This window comes from Hyaena hyaena, unplaced genomic scaffold, assembly GCF_003009895.1.
Source record: "Hyaena hyaena isolate Hyena2069 unplaced genomic scaffold, ASM300989v1 scaffold_388, whole genome shotgun sequence".
In the NCBI taxonomy this organism is placed as follows: Eukaryota; Metazoa; Chordata; class Mammalia; order Carnivora; family Hyaenidae; genus Hyaena; species Hyaena hyaena.
This window is the reverse complement of record NW_024081021.1, coordinates 1019356-1039432: the sequence shown is the minus strand read 5'-3', so window position 1 is coordinate 1039432 and position 20077 is coordinate 1019356. Positions and strand designations below refer to the sequence as shown.

Sequence of the window (20077 nt, the reverse complement as noted above, 5' to 3'; positions counted from 1 at the left end):
TTTTTTTTTTAAGACTCTCGGTACTCTCTTTCGGTTTGTTGATTCGACTTTTTAACCTTTCTGTGTTTCTTCAAGTTTGCCACCTTGTGATCTAAAGTTGTATACTCCAGGCTCTTTGGTTTTAAACGTTTTAGCAGTATTAGGAAATGTTGCTACAGTTTAAAAGCTTCTAAAGCAACACCGTGTCTTAAGTAAACACATTGAAACATCAGAAGCTGTGTGTTTGAATGAACATAAAAACAATCCGTATTCTTTTGTTTCCCTTTTACCCTTTTATAGAGATTGCTTTAGTCTTGTGTTTGTGAATCCCAATTTGTTGTTGCTCAAAGAACGTTTTATGTTATTAGTTAAAATTTTTTCTTTTTGCTCCTACTGAGAGTCGAGATTATGGTGTACCTTTTGTTCTGAACATGTATACTTTAAAACCACAACAACAACAACAACAAAAATAAAATAAAATAAAACCACAACAACAACAAAAAACTGTGTCTTAAAAGGTGCCTGATGTTTCCCAAAGGTCAGCAACTTTTACTTTCCCTTTTGACCTCCTCCTCCTCTTTGGAGACTTACAGTGGAAACTATTTAGTTTGTTAGCAGAATTTGCTCATTTTTTTCAGATATGAATTACTGATTTTTTTCCTTAAGTGACAACAGACATCTCTATGATACTGTTTTGTAAGAAAACCAAAGAGATGCCATCTTCTTTATATACCTTATTCATTAGAAATTCCATCAAGGCTCTGTTTTTACTTTTGCTTTACCTGCAAGCTTGGTGTCTTAGCTTATAACAGGGGGTAGAAGTCTCAGTCATGTTCAATGCCTGGTCCTGACAGAAGTGGGGTTGGAGTGGGGAGGAGACAGAAAAGTTGTTGAGAACGTACAGAAGAACTCCAAACACCATCAGTCTGGGGCTGTTTTGCCTAAGAGCAAACTACTCCTGTTCCAGGGAACCATCAAGACCCTCTGTCCGTTGAGGGTACCGTGCAGTAGTGGAAAGGGCATCTGAGAATTGGCAGACCGGGTGCGACTCTGCCACACTGGTGGCCCTTGCTGAAACCTGTCTACAGAGGCATTTTGATTGGCTGGCACCCCGTGTAAAACAGCACTTTTACTTTTAACATAATTAGTTGCCACTATTTAAAAGTAGGAGATGTTAAATAAAATCTGAATTTTCAGCTTTTCTTGAAGAATAGGAAGGTCTCTCCGCCTTGGGCAAGACGGTGAACTGCTGGAGCTGAGTAAATGGCTTCCCTCTTTGGACTGGTCATGTTGTCTCCCGTTTGCCAAGGTCCACACAGCCCTCTTTGCTCATTTACAAAACCCAACTTTAACTGTACACGGAGATCCCCTTGCAGGACAGACAAGTGATGGGATGAGGTGGAAGCGAACACAATCTAGCTGATAGGCAGGTTCTTCTAATTCTTGTTTAAGATAGCCACTGATGATGAGTCAATGCCACCTAAGATGAGGTTGAAAATATGTTTCTTATCTGGGTGTACTCTTGGGAGCTCAGAACCTCCATTTTCACCTGCCTGCTAGACATTTCGGGTGCATAGCTCCTTATCTTGAGCTCTTCCTTTAGACTTGTACTATTTGGAGATGTGGCCAACTCGAGCTGTTTTACGTGAGGCTCTGTTGTCATGTTATTCTCTTCCCCTGCACTGCCCTTTGCCTGGCCTAACTACTCCTCCGCTGGACTCCCTTGACGTCACGTGTTTTTTCAAATCCTCTGGGCTGAGTTGGATAGTCTTCATTTTCTTTTAGCACCGAAGCCTAGCGCTTAATAATGAGTTGCAAGTTCCTATTTACTTGTCTGCCCCATTCCACAACTAGATTAGAAGGTCCTTGAGAACAGGAATGATATTTTACCCTCATTTTATCCTGCATGCATACAGTGCCTGACATCTAGTAGGAACTTATGTTTGAATGAATGGGTGATGGAAGGCCCAAACTAAAACCATCATCTGTCTCCTCCTTCACTGACATTAAAAAAAAAAATTCCTCTTGATTAGTGGCTTTATTATTTGGTTAAAAACTTTGGAGTCCTCTCTGACTTCTCTCTGTTACATTACTGCCCAAACGCAGGCATAGCCTGTAGGCTTATTCCCTTTTGACATGTGCTTCTAATCTGTTCCCTCCTACTCTTGAGTCCACTTTCCCAGACTACTGTGATAGCCTCTTAACTAGTTCACTGCCCCTCACCTTTCCCATATCTTTTTTTTTTTCAAATTTCAGAAGTTATATATAGTACACTTCTGAATATGTCGCACTCTTGTTCAGAACTAGTGATGTCTTTGAGGGCATAGAATGAAGGGCACAGTTGTTAGCATGGAATTGATGGCGATCCACGATCTGGCTCCATCCTGCGTTCCTGACCGGATTGCCTTCCATAATCTTTCATAGTCTTCATGCTTCAGCCAGACTGGACTACTGCTTTTCCTGAATATGCCCAGAATGTCCCCCCTACCTTTCAGTCTAAGTCCTATCTTGTCTGTTGCACAGATATATCATGCTAACTACAGACCAAGTATTGTCCTCGGCACTAAGAATAAAAAGGTAAATGACATCATCCAGAAACGACTAAGTTAGAGCACAGTGGGAAGTGGCAGAGGATGAGTTTGGATAGGAAACCGGTTTATAGAGAATTTTTTGAATGTTAAGCTAAGGAGGTTGAATTTTATTTTGAGGGGATGAAAGTCACTGAGGGATAGGGGAGTAACGTCAGACAGGAATTTTAGAAAATTCACTTTGGCCACAGAATAGAAAATGGATTGGAGAAGAATGAGACCTGAGGTAAGGAGAAACGTTAGAAGGTTAGTTTAATACACCAGCCAAGAGGTGACCTGCATTTGAATTAAGGGTGCATTTGAACTAGGATGAGAGTGTAAGGATGGGTTTTGAGAGATGTTTAAAGGTAGAATTGACAGAACCCAGGCACTCACTGAGTGAGTAGGGCAAGTGGTAAGAGAGCGGGCAGAGTCCTAAGTTTCTGGTTTGCATGCTTTTGGTCAGGACAGAGAATGGAGGAGAGGCTGTTGGGGTGGAGAGCGTGGCATAGAGAGATGAGCTTTAGATGTGTTGATTTGAAAGTCCTCTCTGCTTATCCACAAGGTGGACTTGTCAAGCTGGCAGTTGGTTAATTGGTATCTGCCAACTCAAATTTGGGACTCCCCGGGGTGGAAGTAGAGCCTTAAGAATAGATGAAGCCTTGGGGGCTCCTGGGTGGCTCAGTCAGTTGAGCATGTGACTTCAGCTCAGGTCATGATCTCTCGCGGTTTGTGAGGTTGAGCCCCACGTCAGGCTCTGCACGGACAGCTCATAGCCTGGAACCTACTTCAGATTCTGTGTCTTCCTCTCTCTGCCCCTCCCCTGAGTGCGCGCTCTCTCTCTCTCTCTCTCTCTCTCAAAGAATAAATATTAAAAAAAAGAATAGATGAAGCCAGTATCCATACAAAGTCTTATACAAGGATGCTCATGACAGTTCTGTTCAGCAAAAAAAAGGAAATAATTCAAATGTCCATTAACAGGTGAATGAATAAACAAATTGTGAGATAGACATACATTGGAATGCTATTGGGTAATAAAAAGGAATTATTGATACCCATGACGATGTGGTTGAATCTCAAAAATAATTAAGGTTAATGAAGCCAGATCAAAAAAAAAAAAAGTATATATGGTATATACTTGTATAATTCTATGTAAAATTCTAGAAATTACAAACTTATCTACAGTGAAAAGGAGCAGTTTAGTGGTTGTTTTAGGGGGAGGCTTCTATGTTCATTTGTTGATTGTACTGATAATTTCAGGGGTATATACATACGTTAAAATTCAGTAGATTTACAACTCAGATATGTGCAATTTGTTGAATGTCAATTGTACATGAGTGAAGGTGTTAAAAAAAAAAGTAGGGGCGCCTGGGTGGCTCAGTCAGTTGAGCATCCGACTTCGGCTCAGGTCATGATCTCACGCTTCGTGGGTTTGGGCCCCTCGTCGGGCTCTGTGCTGACGGCCAGTTCAGAGCCTGGAGATTGTTTCAGATTCTCTGTATCCCTCTCTCTCTCTGACCCTCCCCTGCTCATGCTCTCTCTCTTTCTCTCTCTCTCAAATAAATAAAACATTAAAAAAATTAAAAAAAAAAAAGTAGATGAAGTCACCCACTGAAAATAGAGGTAAGACTGAAGTAGGGCTGGCATCAGACCTGGGGGGGGGGGGGAGTGGGCAGTAGTGTGTAGGAGATGAGCGAGGGGAAGGAGTGATGAAAGTGGATGAAGAAGGAAGGAGTTGGAGGGGCACATGGGTGGCTCAGTCCATTAAGCATCAGACTTTTGGTTTCGGCTCAGGTCATGATCTCATAGTTCATGGGATCAAGCCCCACATCAGGCTCTGCTGACAATGTAAAGCCTGCTTGTGCCTCTCTCTCTGCCCCTCACCTTCTCGCTCTCTATCCCTCTCTCTCACAATAAATAAACACTTTAAAACAAAAACAAAACTTATGTTTAAAAAAAAAACAAGGAAGGAGTTGGAGTAGAGCCTCAGTCCTGGGCCTTGTGGATTTGTTTTTCTCTTCTGGACCTGAGGCTTCTGCCAGATCCTAGGTCAGGCCGAGAGACATCAGACCTTGATCTCCCTCTTCATGTTTATTGCATGTCTTGCACCTGGCATTATTCATTCCAGGTGTCAGTTGAGATAGGAAGTATAACCCAGAACCCTAGAACAAACTGGGTCCCTAGAACCTGATCCATACAGGTTCTACTCAGTGATCGTAGACACAGCAAACTGAAGAAAGGAGGTCCAGACTTATAAATTAAATGTTTCACGGGGCTCCTGGCTGCCTCAGTCAGTATTATGTGACTTGGATCTCAGGGTTGTGAGCTTGATCCCCATGTGGGTGTAGAGATTACTTAAAAATAAAATCTTAAATCTAAATCTAAAATCTTAATTATTTAAATTAATTAAATATTTCACTATAAAGCTGCTTAGAATGAAGGTGTTCAAGAAGCCATCCACACAGCTTTCTACTTATCCAGGAAATCTTTCCCTTCTAAATGCACAGAATCGTGTTGGCATATTTTATTGGTGTTTATACTGACTGGTATCTGCAACTTTATATGTGTCCTTATTTAATGCTGAAACTCTGCTCTGAACTTTATAACTAGGGTATTGGAAATAAACTATTGGAATTTAAGGGGGAAAGATAAAAAAAAGGAAGGAGTCAGGTAAAAAGTATGAGACCCTAGTGTCTGAGAAGCTGAGAAAGTAAGGAGTTGTAAGAAAAGTCATGAACTGTGTCAGGCCTACGGAAAAGTCAGATAAGGTGCCTGAAAATGTTAGATTTGACAGCTAAGAGGTCACTTCCGTCTGAGCACTTTCAGTGTGGATAGAAGATGGAAGAGCATGGAAAGAGTAAATAGCATGGATTGATGACTTCTGCCCCCTGCCCTCCAGATTATTAGTTTTTGTTTTTGTTTTTGTTTTTTAGAAGCTTGGAAATGAAAAGAGATACTGCTGTGGCAAGAAGGGGATTCGAGGTTGGGGGAGGTTTTTTACTTGAAGGTGACGGAAACTTGTATATGTTAGGAGTCTTTGGGGCAGGAGCTGGTAGAGAATGCTGGTGAAGATACTGAACGATGAGGAGATGAAGTAGCATATGGAACACAGGTAATGGGACTTGTCTTGAAGTTCAAGACAAATGTCTTTTCTAATTTTCACTGGATACTACTATTGCTTCCATTTTACAAGAGAGAAAACCGAAGTTTAGAAAGAGCAATTTGGTTAGAGAGTCTGCAATTTTAAATGCTCTGCTGTGTTACCTCTAGCAGGGTTCATGGCATCCTTTTTTTCTGAGATGGGAGGGAAAGAGATAAATAAGCGTTTGTAGGTTGGGCAGCGGGGAATTCATGTTAGGTAGCCTCTGTTTTCGTAATGAAATGAATGGCAAGACTCTTTACATAGAGCAAGGAAAGAGAAATGAGTAAGGAGTTTAGGAAGCGTAGTGAAGTCTTGAAATTACTGTTGTGGAGCATGGAGAAGGAGCCAACCAGTGAATTAGAAAGAACTTGCCGAGCAGTGCAGAGCAAGGAGACCATGAATTTGGAGGAGCACTCCTAGGTCTGGTGGTTGTGAGATTTCCTCCAGCAGCACTCATCAGTGCAGGTGAATGGACACAGAAGGAGAGTTGATTGCAGGTGGCTGCAGTAGAGACTAAGAGGATAACAATATTTCAGGTGATAGAATGTAAAGCTGTAAGACTGGTCATGGAGGTATAGATGAAGGCTCCATGGATTAGGAATCTTTGATGAGTTGGAGGAGAAGGGTAGCAAGAACAGATAGGGGATTATGATTGAAGATCATAATAATAATTTAGGGTTTTAAGATTCCAGAAATGAAAGAAATAAGACAATTGGGTGTTCCGAAGTTAGTGTATTGAATGATGGATTAGTGTATTATATATATGGGTGATGATGAAGTCCACAAGGATTATGGCACATGTCGTAGCGGAAAAGAAAACGAATCCAGCAGTGGCAGTGAGATCCAGAAATCAGCAGTGAGGATGCTTCAACCAAATAATAAAAGTGTCAACTACTCCCTGTTCCCCATAATGTATTTTGTATCACAGCTGTGGGTAAAATAGGAAAAAAACATTGCACTTCATTTTAGAATATTTTTGTCTTGTGATTATGTGTTTTTTACCCAATGTTTTATCATGAAAAGTTTCAAATATGCAAAAAAAAGTTGTAAGAATTATTCCTTAAAACACCTGTGTACCCATCACCCAGATTCTGCAATTTACATTTACTATGTTTGCTTTATCATAGGCCCATCCCTCCCTCCCTCCATCCATCCACCAGTCCATCTTATGTTTTGATGCATTTCAAAGTAAATGGCAGACATCCGTACACTTTACCTCCAAACATCGCAACATGCATGTCATTGACTAGAGTTCAGGATTTGTTTACAGTTCTTTTTGTTTTTAGGCAAAAGTTATGTATGGTGGAATACACAAATGTTAATTATGCCATTTAATGACTTTTGACAAACAAACACAACTCAAGCCTCTATCAAGATATTGAACATTGCTATCACTCCTGAAAGTTACCTCCTATGCCTTCTCAGTCAATCCCTGTAACCATTGTTTTGATCTTTTATCATCCTGCCATAGATTATTAATCTTACCTATTCTAGAACATCATATTAATAGAATCATGCAGTATATATATTTTTGTATGGCTTTGAGGTTGTGTTTCTCAGGAACTCAGTCCTTTTTTCCATCACAGGACTATGTCAGAGTTTGTTTATCAAGTGGTTGGATACCTAGGAGGTTTCCAGTTTGGAGCTATTATGCATAAAGCTTCCATGAATGTTCTTATTATACAAGTCTTTTTGTAGGCCTGTTTTCATTTCTCTTGGGTAAATACTAGGAGAAATGGCTCACAGAATGTCTGTTTAGTCTTGTAAGAAACTGCCAGACGTTTTCTCAAAGTGGTTGTACCTTTTATATTCCCACCAACAAATGTATGAGAGTTTCAGTTGCTCCACATCTTTGCCAGTATTTGTTGTTATTAGTCTTTAATTTTAGTCACTGTGGTGGGTGTGTAGTGGTATTTCATTGTGGTTTCAATTTTCATTATCCTGGTGACTGACATTGAACACTTTCTCATATTCTTATTGGCCATTTTGTATCTTTGGCAGTGTCTGGATGAATCTGTTGCCAATTTTAAATTTTGAGTTCTTTTTAGTATTGTAAGAGTTCTTTATATATTGTGGGTAAGTGTTCTTTATCAGAAAAATGTTTTATGAATATGTTCTTCTAGCCTGTGGCTTGTTTATTCATTCTCCTAATGGTGTTTTTTGATGAACAGAGTTTTTAATATTGATGGAGTCAAATTTATTAGGTTTTTTTTTTAAAGGTTATTACTCTCTATATTTAAGACCTCTTGCCTACCACCAAGTCATGAAGATACTCTCCTAATGCTGTGTTCTAAAAACTTTATAGAAAAGTTTTTACATAATCTACGGTCTGTTTCAGATTAATTATTATGTATAATATAAAGTGGGAATTGAGATTCATTTTTTTGCTGATACCTAGTTATTTCAGAGCTGTATGTTGAAGTTGGATGCCTCGGTGTCTCAGTCAGTTGAGTGTCCAACTTTGGCTCAGGTCATGATCTTACACTTCATGAGTTTAAGCCCTATGTTGGGCTCTGTGCTGACAGCTTGGAGCCTGCTTCACATTCTGTGTCTCCCTCTCTCTCTCTGCTCTTCCCCACTCATGCTCGCTCTCTCTCTCTCTCTCAAAAAATAAACATTGAAAAAAAAAAAAGCAATGTGTTGAAGAGACATTTCTTTCCCTGTAGACTATAATGTTTTTATGGAAATTAAGTGAATAAATATTATATATATTTATATATTCAAACATCTCCATTCTATCCCATTGATCTGTTTATACCAGTACCACACTATTGGTTACTGTAGATTTATACCGAGTCTTGAAGTTAGGTAGTATAAATCCTCCAATTTTTGTTTTTCTTTTAAAATCTTGTTTTAGTGTCTCTAGATTTGGATTTCACTATAAATTTTGAACCAGCTGGTCAATTTCTACCAAAAAATCTTGGTGAGATTTTGATTGTGATTGCATTAAGTCTATAGATCACTAGGGAGAATTTACATCTTAACAATATTAAATCTTTGGGCCCAGGAACATGGTATATCCCTCCATTTATTTAGACTTATTAATTTCTGTCAGCAACACTTTGTAGTTTTCAGTGTAAAAGTCTTACATGTCTTTGGTTGATTTAACCCTAAATACTTATTTTTAAATTTTATTGAAAATTGTTTTGGAATTTTATTTTCTAATTTTTTTGTCACAAATATGCAAACATAAAGGTGCTTTTTAAATATTTAATTTGCATCCTTTGATTTTGCTGGTAGTTGTAGATTCCACAGAATTTTCTACATAATTATGTCATCTGTGACTACAGACAATCCGGTATTTATTTTTCTGGCCTTATTTTACCGGGTAGGCCCTCCATTAAATGTTAAATGAAAGTAGTGAGAGTGATCATCTCTTTCAGTGGCTGAGTTTTACAGCTGAGGAAATGGATCCTTAGAGAGCCAGACTGCTCAAGATCTTATAACTAATAAGGACAGAATCAGGATCTGAACCTGAATCTGTCTGCTTCAAAGACCACTCTTTGTACTATGTATACTGTATTGCTTCCTTTGAGTAGGCAGTATAATACAGTATCGTAGTGTTCTCATTGTCTTGTGCCTTAGATTTTAGGGAAGAAGTACCTTAGGATAGAGGAGGTTGAATGAAGTTTCGAAACCCTTGCTTTAAGCTGAGAAGCTCAGCCCTTTTATGTATTAGGGTTCTGCATAGGACTACATTTGAAAAGAATGGTTCTGCTGCATAAAAAAAGACTTTAAAAGGTGCTCGTTAATGGAAAACTAGTATGGACCACAGAGGAAGGGGCTGAGAAGTGTCTTGGTGGCATTAGGTAGCTTGGGGACTGTCCTGTGGGTTTATGTTCTGGAGTGACAGAAGTGAGGTTTTAAGTGGAAGTGGGAGTTAACCAGGTGAGGATGAGGAGGAAGTATGTTTAAGGGTTTGTGGTGGCTTGGAGTCCACGAGGAGCTCAGCATTTTAGGAATTCTGAGTAGCTGGAGTCTGAAGCGTGGGGCCAGCTCTTGTGAGCAGTGGGGAACCGCTGAAGTATTTCGAGCAAGGTATTGACAATTAGGTATGGAGTTAGGAGGATCACTGGCCTCTCTGGGGAGCCTAGATTAAATGGCAGTAGATCTGTAGGCAGGAAGGCCAGTTAGGGTGGGATAATGGTGGTTTTGACTAGAGCAACAGCTGTGGGCATACAGAAGAGTGAACAGATTTTTAGATGTAAAGGTAGATTGAGGATTGAGTGATAGGATAGGGAGAGAGGAGTCAAAACCGATTCCTCTGTCCCTGGCTTCGGGGTCTAAGTGGTAGTGGGATGGAAGAGGATACACTGGGAGAGGAGCATGTTAGGAGGAGAGCTAAGAAGCCTCCCGTTCTCTGGGGATGGGAGGATGTGAGAGAGTTATGATGGGAGGGATTTACACTTTGGGGGAGGGGGAGAGCCAAACATGGCAAGCGTGGAAAGTGTCTTTGTCAGACTGTTCTCAGGAATGAAGGATCTGATAATGTCTTCCAAAGTACATTTCAAACATCATTTTATCCACAAAGGCTTTCTACTACAACTCCAACCCCTAAGTAGAATGCATCTCTTAATTTACTTGGTGCTTCATACCTCAATTTTCGTACTTAATGATAGTCTGCCCTTCAAAGTTTGGATCTCTGGTTTCTCTCTTTCTCTATAATGGGAGTTCCTTGAAGGCAAGAATAGGGTCCTACTCACTTTTATAGTCCCTATAATGCTTAGCATATTTTTCACATATAGCACGTGCTCAGGACCTTTTGTTGAATTGCATGTGGTTCTGAGTCTGTCCCCTCAGGAATATACTAGTAATGAACTAGTTGGGTGTTAGCTGAGATCTTCGACTTCAAAAGGCATTGGAATTGCCATGTTCAGTGTATTCCATTTTAGCAGATAGGTAAGCAAATACTAGATTTTAGAAATAATTCATTTTAAATGGCTAGATTTTTTTAAAGTTTATTTTTGAGAATGAGAGAGCACATATGCAGGGGAGGGGCAGAGAGAGAGGAGACAGAGAATCCTAAGCAGGCTGCACACACCGACCACACAGAGCCCCTTGTGGGGCCCAAACTCACAAACCAGGAGATCATGACCTGAGCCGAAATCAAGAGTCAGGCACTCAACCGACTGAGCCACCCAGGCACCCCTTAAGTGGCTAGATTTTTTTAAAGTGTGTAATGCGAGGGAGAAGCAGATGCCGCGGTGGGGGTGGGTATACAAGGAATGTATTAGAAGTGCTTGTGAGAGAAAATGGGGAAGGAGTCAGGGAGAGTCATCAGACTGTGATGCAAGTCTGACTCCCAAGTGAAGGAGAGAGATAAGGGAGGAAGGAACTTGGGGTGAAAGTGTCTTACACTGTGGTGCAGTTCTAAGGAAAGTTCACCCAGGCCTCAGGAAGTTCTCGAGTGAAAGTTGCCGGGCACAGGAATTCCTCGTCTCCCAGGAACAGGCCTGGGTTAGCATGCGTGCCCCGGGTGCAGCCGGGCAGCAGGGAGCCTCCGCTCAAGCAGTGATGGATTTCGTAGTGCAGCCTCTGGAGTCATTTATGTTCTGTAGTCAGAGAGCCGAGAGACCCATGCTCAGAGCCAGCCAGGGGCGCCTCTGAAGCTACCCGTTGCCTGAGTCAGGATAATTCGGTTACAGACTTCCTCCACTGAAAGTGGATAATTTGTTCCCCCAAATCCTTATGCTTTCAAAAAAGATATCTTAGGGTGAGTTCTGAAAGTCAGAAGTTCATTATTGTTGATATTAATAGTACACAGTTTGCTTTAGTAGGTATCAAAGTTTGCATTTCATATTCACGTTTATTTCATAATTAACCCTTTGATGTACAAAACTGCAAACAAAGCAGTAAAGGCAAAAGAAAACAATGCACAGGATAGGCATATTGTTAAGACAAGAACTGATGAACCAGGAGCACTTTGTCACCACCTTGAGTAGTCCAGCTCTCCAGCCATGAGGATGACTGCTTGTTGATTTTCCTTTCTCGGCTGGACTACCTTGGAGGCAGACAAACACAAATCAGTAAAGAAATTCCTCATGAAACCTGGTAACTTCATTTCTGGTACCATAAATTCTGGGAAATTCCCCATTGGAGTGGGGGATAGGAGTATACATAGGTGGAAAGTAATTTGATGTTTTGGTTTTATGGATCCTGAATTACTTAGATATTATTTTTAAAATAGATATTTTAAAAGCATAATTGGCACCTGGGTGGCTCAGTCGGTTAAGTGTCTGACTCTTGGTGCTGGCTCAGGTCATGATCTCAACAGTTCATGAGATCGAGCCCTGCTTTGTGCTCTGTGCTGACAGCGTGAAGCGTGCTTCTGAATCTCTCCCTCTCTCTCTCTGTTTCTGCCCCTACCCTGCATGCGCTTGCTATCTCTCAAAATAAATAAACTTAAAAAAAGTGTAACAAGAAGATGATTTCAAAAAAGTTTCTTTAATGTTGCTTTCATGTTGATTTTGGCTGGTTTGGTTTTATTTGCTTAATTTATTGAGCACTTATTGTATGGTAAGCATTATGGATATGCAATTAAAAATGAAACAGTTTTTATGAAACTTGTATCTGGTGATAAAAATGTCTATAATCTGCCTATATCTGTTAAAGTATTCCAGTTGCAAATAGAATTAATCTTAGTATCTAGAAAGGAGTTTGGTTCAGGATTCAAAATAAATCAATAATAAATAGGTCTTGAGATAAAAAGAAAAGTTGAATTTTTCATTAACAGAGACTTTTTATAATAAGCTAATAATTCCAGTTATTTTATCATTCCTGAAATGAACTTTTCCTTTTCTATATAGACAAGACTCATATTCTATAATCTAAACTATCTGCAAGTAAATTTGATTTCTATATATGGCCAAATAATTTATAATGGAATGCACTTGGGGCACCTAGGTGGCTCAGTTGGTTAAGCACCTGACTTCAGCTCAGGTCATGTTCTCATGGTTTGTGGATTCGAGCCTCTCCTCAGGCTCTGTGCTGACAGCTGGGAACCTGGAGCCCGCTTCAGATTCGGTGTCTCCCTCTCTCTGCCCTCCCCTGCTTGCGCTCTGTCTCTCAAAAATGAATAAATGTTAAAAAAATTATAATGGAATACACTTACTAATAATTATACCCACACCTGTTTTGTTTAAGGACTTTGGTAGGATTCTGATTTTTGTATTTTCTTTTGATTTTAAATATATATATATAACAAAATTAACCATTTTAACTGTTTTTAAGTGTATAATTCAGTGCCAATAAATATATTCACAGTATTGTGCAACCGTTACCACTATATTTCCAAAATTTTTCATCACCTCAAACAGAAACTCTGTACAAATTAAGCAATAACTCTCCACTTCCCCCTCCTTCAACCCCTGGTAACCTCTAATCTACTTTTTGTTTCTGTGAATTTGCCTATTCTAGATATTTCATGTAAGTGGAATCAAACAATATTTGTCCTTTTGTATCTGACTTAATTTACTTAGTATGATGTCTTCAAGGTTCATTTACATTGTAGCATGCATCAAGGAATTTCATTCCTTCTTAAGGCTGAATAATATTCCATTTTATGTATATACCACAGCTTGTTTATCCATTCATCTGTTGATGGCACTTGGGTTGTTTCTACCTTTTTGTTATTGTGAACAATGCTCCAGTGCACTTTAGTATACAGATATCTGAGTCCATGTTCTCGGTTATTGTGAGTATATACTTGGACATGGAATTGCTGGGTTGTTTGGCAATGCTGTGTTTATCTTTTTGAGGAACTGCCATACTGTTTCCCACCGCAGCCATTTTATATTCCCCATAGTAATACACAAAGGTTCTGATTTCACCACATCTTCACCAATATTTCTTTCTGTTTTTCTTTTAAAAATTGCCATCCTAACTTGTTGGGATGAGCACTGGGTGTTATATATAAGTGATGAATTACTGGCTTCTCCTCCTGAAACCAGTACTACACTGTATGTTAACTAACTTGAATTTAAATAAATACATTTAAAATAAGTAAAAAATTACCATCCTAGTTGGTATGACATGATATCTCATTGTGCTTTTGGTTTGTATTTCCCTAGTGACTAATGATATTGAGCATTTTCTCATGCATTTATAGGCCATTTCTATATCTTCTTTATAGAAAATACCTGTTCAAGTCTCTTGCCCATTTAAAAAATCAGGTTGCTTGTATTTTTGTTAAGTTTTTATAAGTCATTCTGTGTTCTTGATATTTGATTCATTCAAACCCAACCAAATGTTTTCTTACTCATTTTCTTGATAATGTCCTTTGCACAGAAGTTAATTTTGGTAAAGTTCAATTTATCTTTTTTTTTGTTTCATTGTTCATGTTTTTAATGTCATGTCTAAGAATCCTATGCCAAATCCAACATCATGAAAATTTATCCCTAAGTTTTATTCTAGGTATTTTTATGGTTTTAGTACTTATATGTAGGTCATTGATCTATTTTGGGTTAAATTTTGTATGTGGTGTGAGTTAGGTGTCCATTTACACTTAGCATAATGCCCCTGAGGTCCATCCATGTTGTAGCAGATGGCAAGGTTTAGTTTTTTTTTTTTTTAATGGTTAAATAGTCTTCCATTGTATATATCACAATTTCTTTATCCATTTAGCCATCAGTGGACACTTAGTTTGTTTCCATATCTTGGCTAATATAAGTAAAGTTGAGTGAACATGGTAGTACATACAACTTTTTGAATTAGTGTTTTTGTTTTGTTTTCTTTGGATAAATAACCCAGAGGTGGAATTGTTGGATCATAAAGTAGTTCTGTTTTTAGTTTTTGAGGAACTTCCATACTGTTTTCCATAGTGGCCACACCAGTGTACATTCTCACCAACAGTGCATAAGAGTTCCCTTTTCTCCACATCCTTGCAAACATTTGTTATTTCTTATCTTTTTGTTTTTTTAAAACTTTAATTATAAGTTTTAAAGATTTTATTTTTAAGTAATCTCTACAATGTGGGGCTTGAACTTACAACTCTGAGATCAAGAGTTGCATGGTCTACTGACTGAGCCAGCCAGGCACCCCTCTTGTGTTTTCAATAGTAGCCATACTGACAGGTGTGAAGTGATGTCACATTTTTATTTTGATTTGCACTTTCATGATAATTAATGTTGTTGAGCATCTTTTCATGTACCCATTGGCTATCGGTATGTCTTCTTTGGAAAAGTGTGTATTTAGATCTTCTGCCCTTTAGCAAATTTTTTTTGGTGGGGGAGGCTGTTGAGTTGTAGAGGTTCTTTATGTATTTTGGATATTAGACCCTTACTAGGTTTATGATTTGCAAATGCTTTCTTCCATTTAGATGGTTGCTTTTGCATTTTACTGTGCAGAAGCTTTTTTAGTATGATGTTGTCCCACTTACTTATTTTTGCTTTTGGTGTCAGAAAGATGTTGCCAAGACTGATGTTAAAGAACTTACCACCTATGCTTTCTTCTAGGAGTTTTATGGCTTCAGCTCTAAAGTTCAAGCCTTTAATCCATTTTGAGTTAATTTTTGTGTATGGTACAAGATAGTGATCAAGTTTCATTCTTTCACATGTAGCTGTCCAGTTTTCCCAATGCTCATTATTGAGAAGACTTTCCCCATTGTATATTCTTGACTCCTTTGTTGTAAAGTAATTGACCAGATATGATGGGTTTATTTCTGGGCTCTCTATTCTATTGATCTACATGTTCATTTTTATGCCAGTGCCATTATGTTTGAAATCTTTTCAAAGAACCAGCTCTTAGTTTGAGTGATCTTCTCCGTTGTCTTTTTAGTCTCTATTTCATTTATTTCTGCTCTAATCTTTTGTTATTCCCTTCCTTCCTTCTAACTTTGGGCTTCATTTCTTTTTTTCTAGTTCCTTGAGGTGTAAAGTTAGGTTGTTTATTTGAGACTTTTCTTTCTTGAAGGAGGCATATTGCTATGAATGTCTGTCTCAACATTGTTTTTGCTCCATCCCACAAAATTTTTGTCATATTTTTATTTTCCATTGTTTCCAGATATTCTGGGGATTCTCTTTTGATTTCTTCTTTGACACATTGGTAGTGTAGTAGCATGGTGTTTGAGCTCTATATATTTGTGAATTTTCCAGTTTTCTTCATGGGATTAATTTCCAATTTCAGATCATTGTGTTGGAAGAGATACTTGATATGTTATCAGTCTTCTAATATTTATTAAGACTTTTTTTGTGACCAAACACGTGAACTGTCCTGGAAAATGCTCCATGTACACTTGAGAAAAATGTATATTCTCTTGCTTTTGGATGGAATGTTCTATATGTGTCTGTTAAGCCCATTGGCTTAACATGTCATTCAAGGCCGACGTTTTCTTAAATATTTTGTCTGGATGATCTACCCATTGATATAAGTAGGGTACCAAAACCCCCTACTAATGTTGTATTGCTGTCTGTTTCTTTCTATAGGTCTGTTAATATTTGCCTTATATATTTATGTGCTCCTATGTTGAGTGCATAAATATTTACAAATGTTACATCCTCTTGTTGAATTGACTCCTTTATCATTATGTAACATCTATTTTTGTTTCTTTTTTAATAATTTTTTTAAATGTTTATTTTTGAGAGAGAAAGAGAGAGATAGAGCATGAGTGTGGGAGGGGCAGAGAGAGACAGAGGAGACATAGAATCCAAAGCAGGCTCCAGAGCCTGATGTGGGGCTTAAACTCATGAACTGCAAGATCATGACCTGAGCCAAAGTTGGTTGCTACCAACTGAGCCACTCCGGTGTCCCTCTCCCGCTATTTTTGTCTCTTATTACAAATTTTCTTTTATGATAAGTATGTACAAAATATGTGTATTTATTTTTTCTTATTGGCTTTCATTTTTTCTTTCTTTTTAAAATTTTGGTATAATCTCTTTTGCATCCTTGTTTTTCCCCTGTTTTCAATATATTTTAGAGAGCATAACATTTAAGACCACCCTCATTCTTTTCTGTGGCTGCATGCTATTGTTTGGTTATACTATAATTTAATGTGTTGAGAAACAGTGAGGTCATTTTCTGTCTTTGTGTTGTAAACACTGTTGCAGTGAAACTCGTATGTATGTTACATCATCTGTGTGTGAAATCTTCATGTTTCTTGCCCATTTCTAATTGGATTGTTTGCTCTTTTACTGTTGAGTTTTGAAAGGTGGGTTTTTTTGTTTGTGGGTTTTTTTTGGTATATTCTAGATACTAATTCTTTGTTGGGAATGTGGTTTGTAAATACTTTGTCCCACTCCTTAGCTTGTCTTTTCATCCATTTAACAGGGTCTTTTCAGAGCAAAAATTTTAAATTTTGCCTATTATTGGATCCTGAAAATTTTCTCCTATATTTTTTCCTAAAAGTTTTTTAGTTTTACATTTTACATGTAGGTCTTTGATATATTTTGAGTTATATTTGTGTAAGTTGTGAGATTTAAATTGAAGTTCTTTTCTCCCCTATGGATGTTCAGTTGCTTCAACATCATTTGTTGGAAAGGCAGTCTTTCCTTCATTGAATTTTATTTTTGTAATTTTTTTCACAAATTAATTGGGCATATTTGTGGGCCTGTTTCTAGGTTCTGTATTATGTTCCATGGTGTTCTCTCTGCCAATATTACATAATTTTTATTGCTGTAGCTATATAATAAGTCTTGAAATTGGGTAGAGTGGCTTTTCCCATTTTATTCTTTGCCAAAGTTATTTTTAGCTATTCTAGTTCTTTTTCTTTTTCATATAAATTTTAGAATAATCTTGTCAATGTCTATAAAATATTGCTGGGATATTGGTAGGAGTTGTGTTAAGTCTCTGTATTTATTTAAGGGGGTGGAGGATTGACTTTCTTACTGTGTTGAGTCTCCCATTCCATGAACATAGAATGTCTCTCCATTTATTTAGAGCTTTGATTTCTTTAATCAGCATTGTGTTGTTTTCAGCATGTAAATCCTGTACTTGTTTTCTTAGATTTGTACTGAAGTACTTTGGTTGTGGGGGTTATTTTTAATTTATGTTTAGTATGCATGTATTCATTACACTATAGCAATGTACAATTGGTTTTTGTAGGTTTATCTTGCATCCTGTGTCCTTAGTGAACTCACTTATTTGTTCTAAGAGTTCCCATGTTTTGGCTATTTTTGGGATTTTGCAGGATTTCTTTTGTAAATTCTTTGGAATTTTCTACTTAGATAATTATGTATTGGCAATTAGAGACAGTTATATTTTTTCCTTTTCAAATTTGTATATGTTTTATTTCTTTTTCTTGTATTATTGTAGCGGAAAGAACTTTAAGCATGATGTTTAGTGTGTTGACAGTAGATATTCTTGTCTCCTCACCACCCAGTTTTGGGGGTGAAATCAGTCTTTCACTGTCAAGCATATGTTAATTTTAGGTTATTGTAGATGCTGTTTATCAAGTTGAGGTAGTTCCCTCCTATTCCTGTTTTTTTGAGAGTTTTTTTTTTTTTCTTTTTCCATGAATGGGTGTTGAATTTTGTCAAATGTTTTCTCTACTTCAGTTGATATGATCATGTGGACTTTTTTTCTTTAGCTTTTTAATGTGGTGGATTACATTGATTAGCTTTAGAATATTGACTTAACAGGTATATTGAGACCATTTCATCCAAAGGCAGAATGAACACATTCTTTTCAAGTGCACATGGAACATTCTCCAGAATAGATCACATTTGGGGTCACAAATCAGCCCTCAAAAGTATAAAAAGAATGAGATCATACCATGCACACTTTCAGATCACAAGGCTATGAAATTTGAAGTCAACCACAAGAAAAAATTGGAAAGCCCCCAAATACATGGAGGTTGAAGAACATCCCACTAAAGAATGAGTAGGTTAACCAGGAAATTAAAGAAGAAATAAAAAAAAATACATGGAAGCAGATGAAAATGAAAATGCAACAGTCCAAAACCTTTAGAATGCAGCTAAGGCAGTCCTCAGGTGGGGAAGTATATTACAATATAGGCCTATCCCAGGAAGCAAGAAAGTTCCCAAATATACAACCTAACCTTACACATAAATGAGCTAAAAAGGAACAGCAGATAAAGCCTAAAGCCAGCAGAAGAAGTGAAATCATAAAGATTAAAGCAGAAATAAAATGGTATCAAAACCAAAAAATAAAATAAATAGATCAATGAAACTAAGAGCTGGTTCTTTCAAAGAACTAACAAAATTGATAAACCCCTAGCTAGATTTATCAAAAAGAAAAGAGAAAGGACCCAAATAGATAAAATTGCAAATGAAAAAGGAGAGATCACAACCAGCACCACTTAAATACAAACAAAAGAGAATACTATGAAAAATTATATGCCAACACATGTGCAATCTGGAAGAAATGGACAAATTTCTAGAAAGTCACTACCAAAACTGAAACAGGAAGAAATAGCAAATTTGAATAGACCTATAACCATCAAAGAAATTGAATCAGTAATCAAAAATCTCCCAACAAACAAGAGTCCTGGGCCAGATGGTTTCCCAGGGAAATTCTACCACACATTCCAAGAAGAGTTAATACCTATTCTTCTCAAACTGTTCCAAAAAATAGAGATAGAAGGAAAACTTCCAAACTCATTCTGTGAAGCCAGCTTTACCTTGATTCCAAAATCAGAGAAAGACCCCACCAAAATGGAGAATTACAGGCCCATATGCCTGATGAACATGGATGTAAAAATTTTCAATACTAACAAATCAAATTCAATAGTACACTGAAAGAATTATACACCATAATTAAGTGGGAATTATTCCTGGCTGCAGGCTGATTCAGTATTCACAAATCGATCAACATGATGCACCACATTAATAAAAGAAAGAATAAAAACCATATGATCCTATGAGTAAATGCAGAAAAAGCATTTGTCCAAATACAGCATCCAGTCTTGATTAAAAAAAAAAAAACCCTCAACAAAGTAGGGATAGATAGAATATACCTCCATATCATAAAGGCCATATGGGAGACCCACAGCTCATATCATCCTCAATGGGGAAGAACTGAGAGCCTTTCCTCTACAGTCAGGAACAAGACAAGGATGCTGTCCACTCTCAGCATTGCTATTTAATACAGTACTGAAAATCTTAGTTAGCCTCTGCAATTAGACAACAAAAAGAAATAAAAGAAATCCATATCGGCAAGGAAGAAGGCAAACTTTCACTATTTGCAGATGACATATCCTCTATATAGAAAATCCAAAAGTCTCCACCAAAAATTTGCTAGAACCAATACATGAATTCAGCAAAGTCACAGGATATAAATCAACGTGTTGCATTTCTGTATACCAATAGTAAAGCAGCAGAAAGAGAAATCAAGGAATTGATCTCATTTGCAATTGCATCCAAACCAAAAAGGTCTCTAGGAATAACCCTAACTAAAGGGATAAAAGATCTGTACTCTGAAAACTATAGAACACTAT

The 20077-nt window shown here is 37.7% G+C and overlaps 1 protein-coding gene across 3 annotated transcripts in view; it reads left to right on the top strand.

Moving 5' to 3' along the window:
• Positions 1-20077, top strand: part of SOS1 (SOS Ras/Rac guanine nucleotide exchange factor 1) — a 139360-nt gene that overhangs the window by 931 nt on the left and 118352 nt on the right. The window lies entirely within an intron of this gene.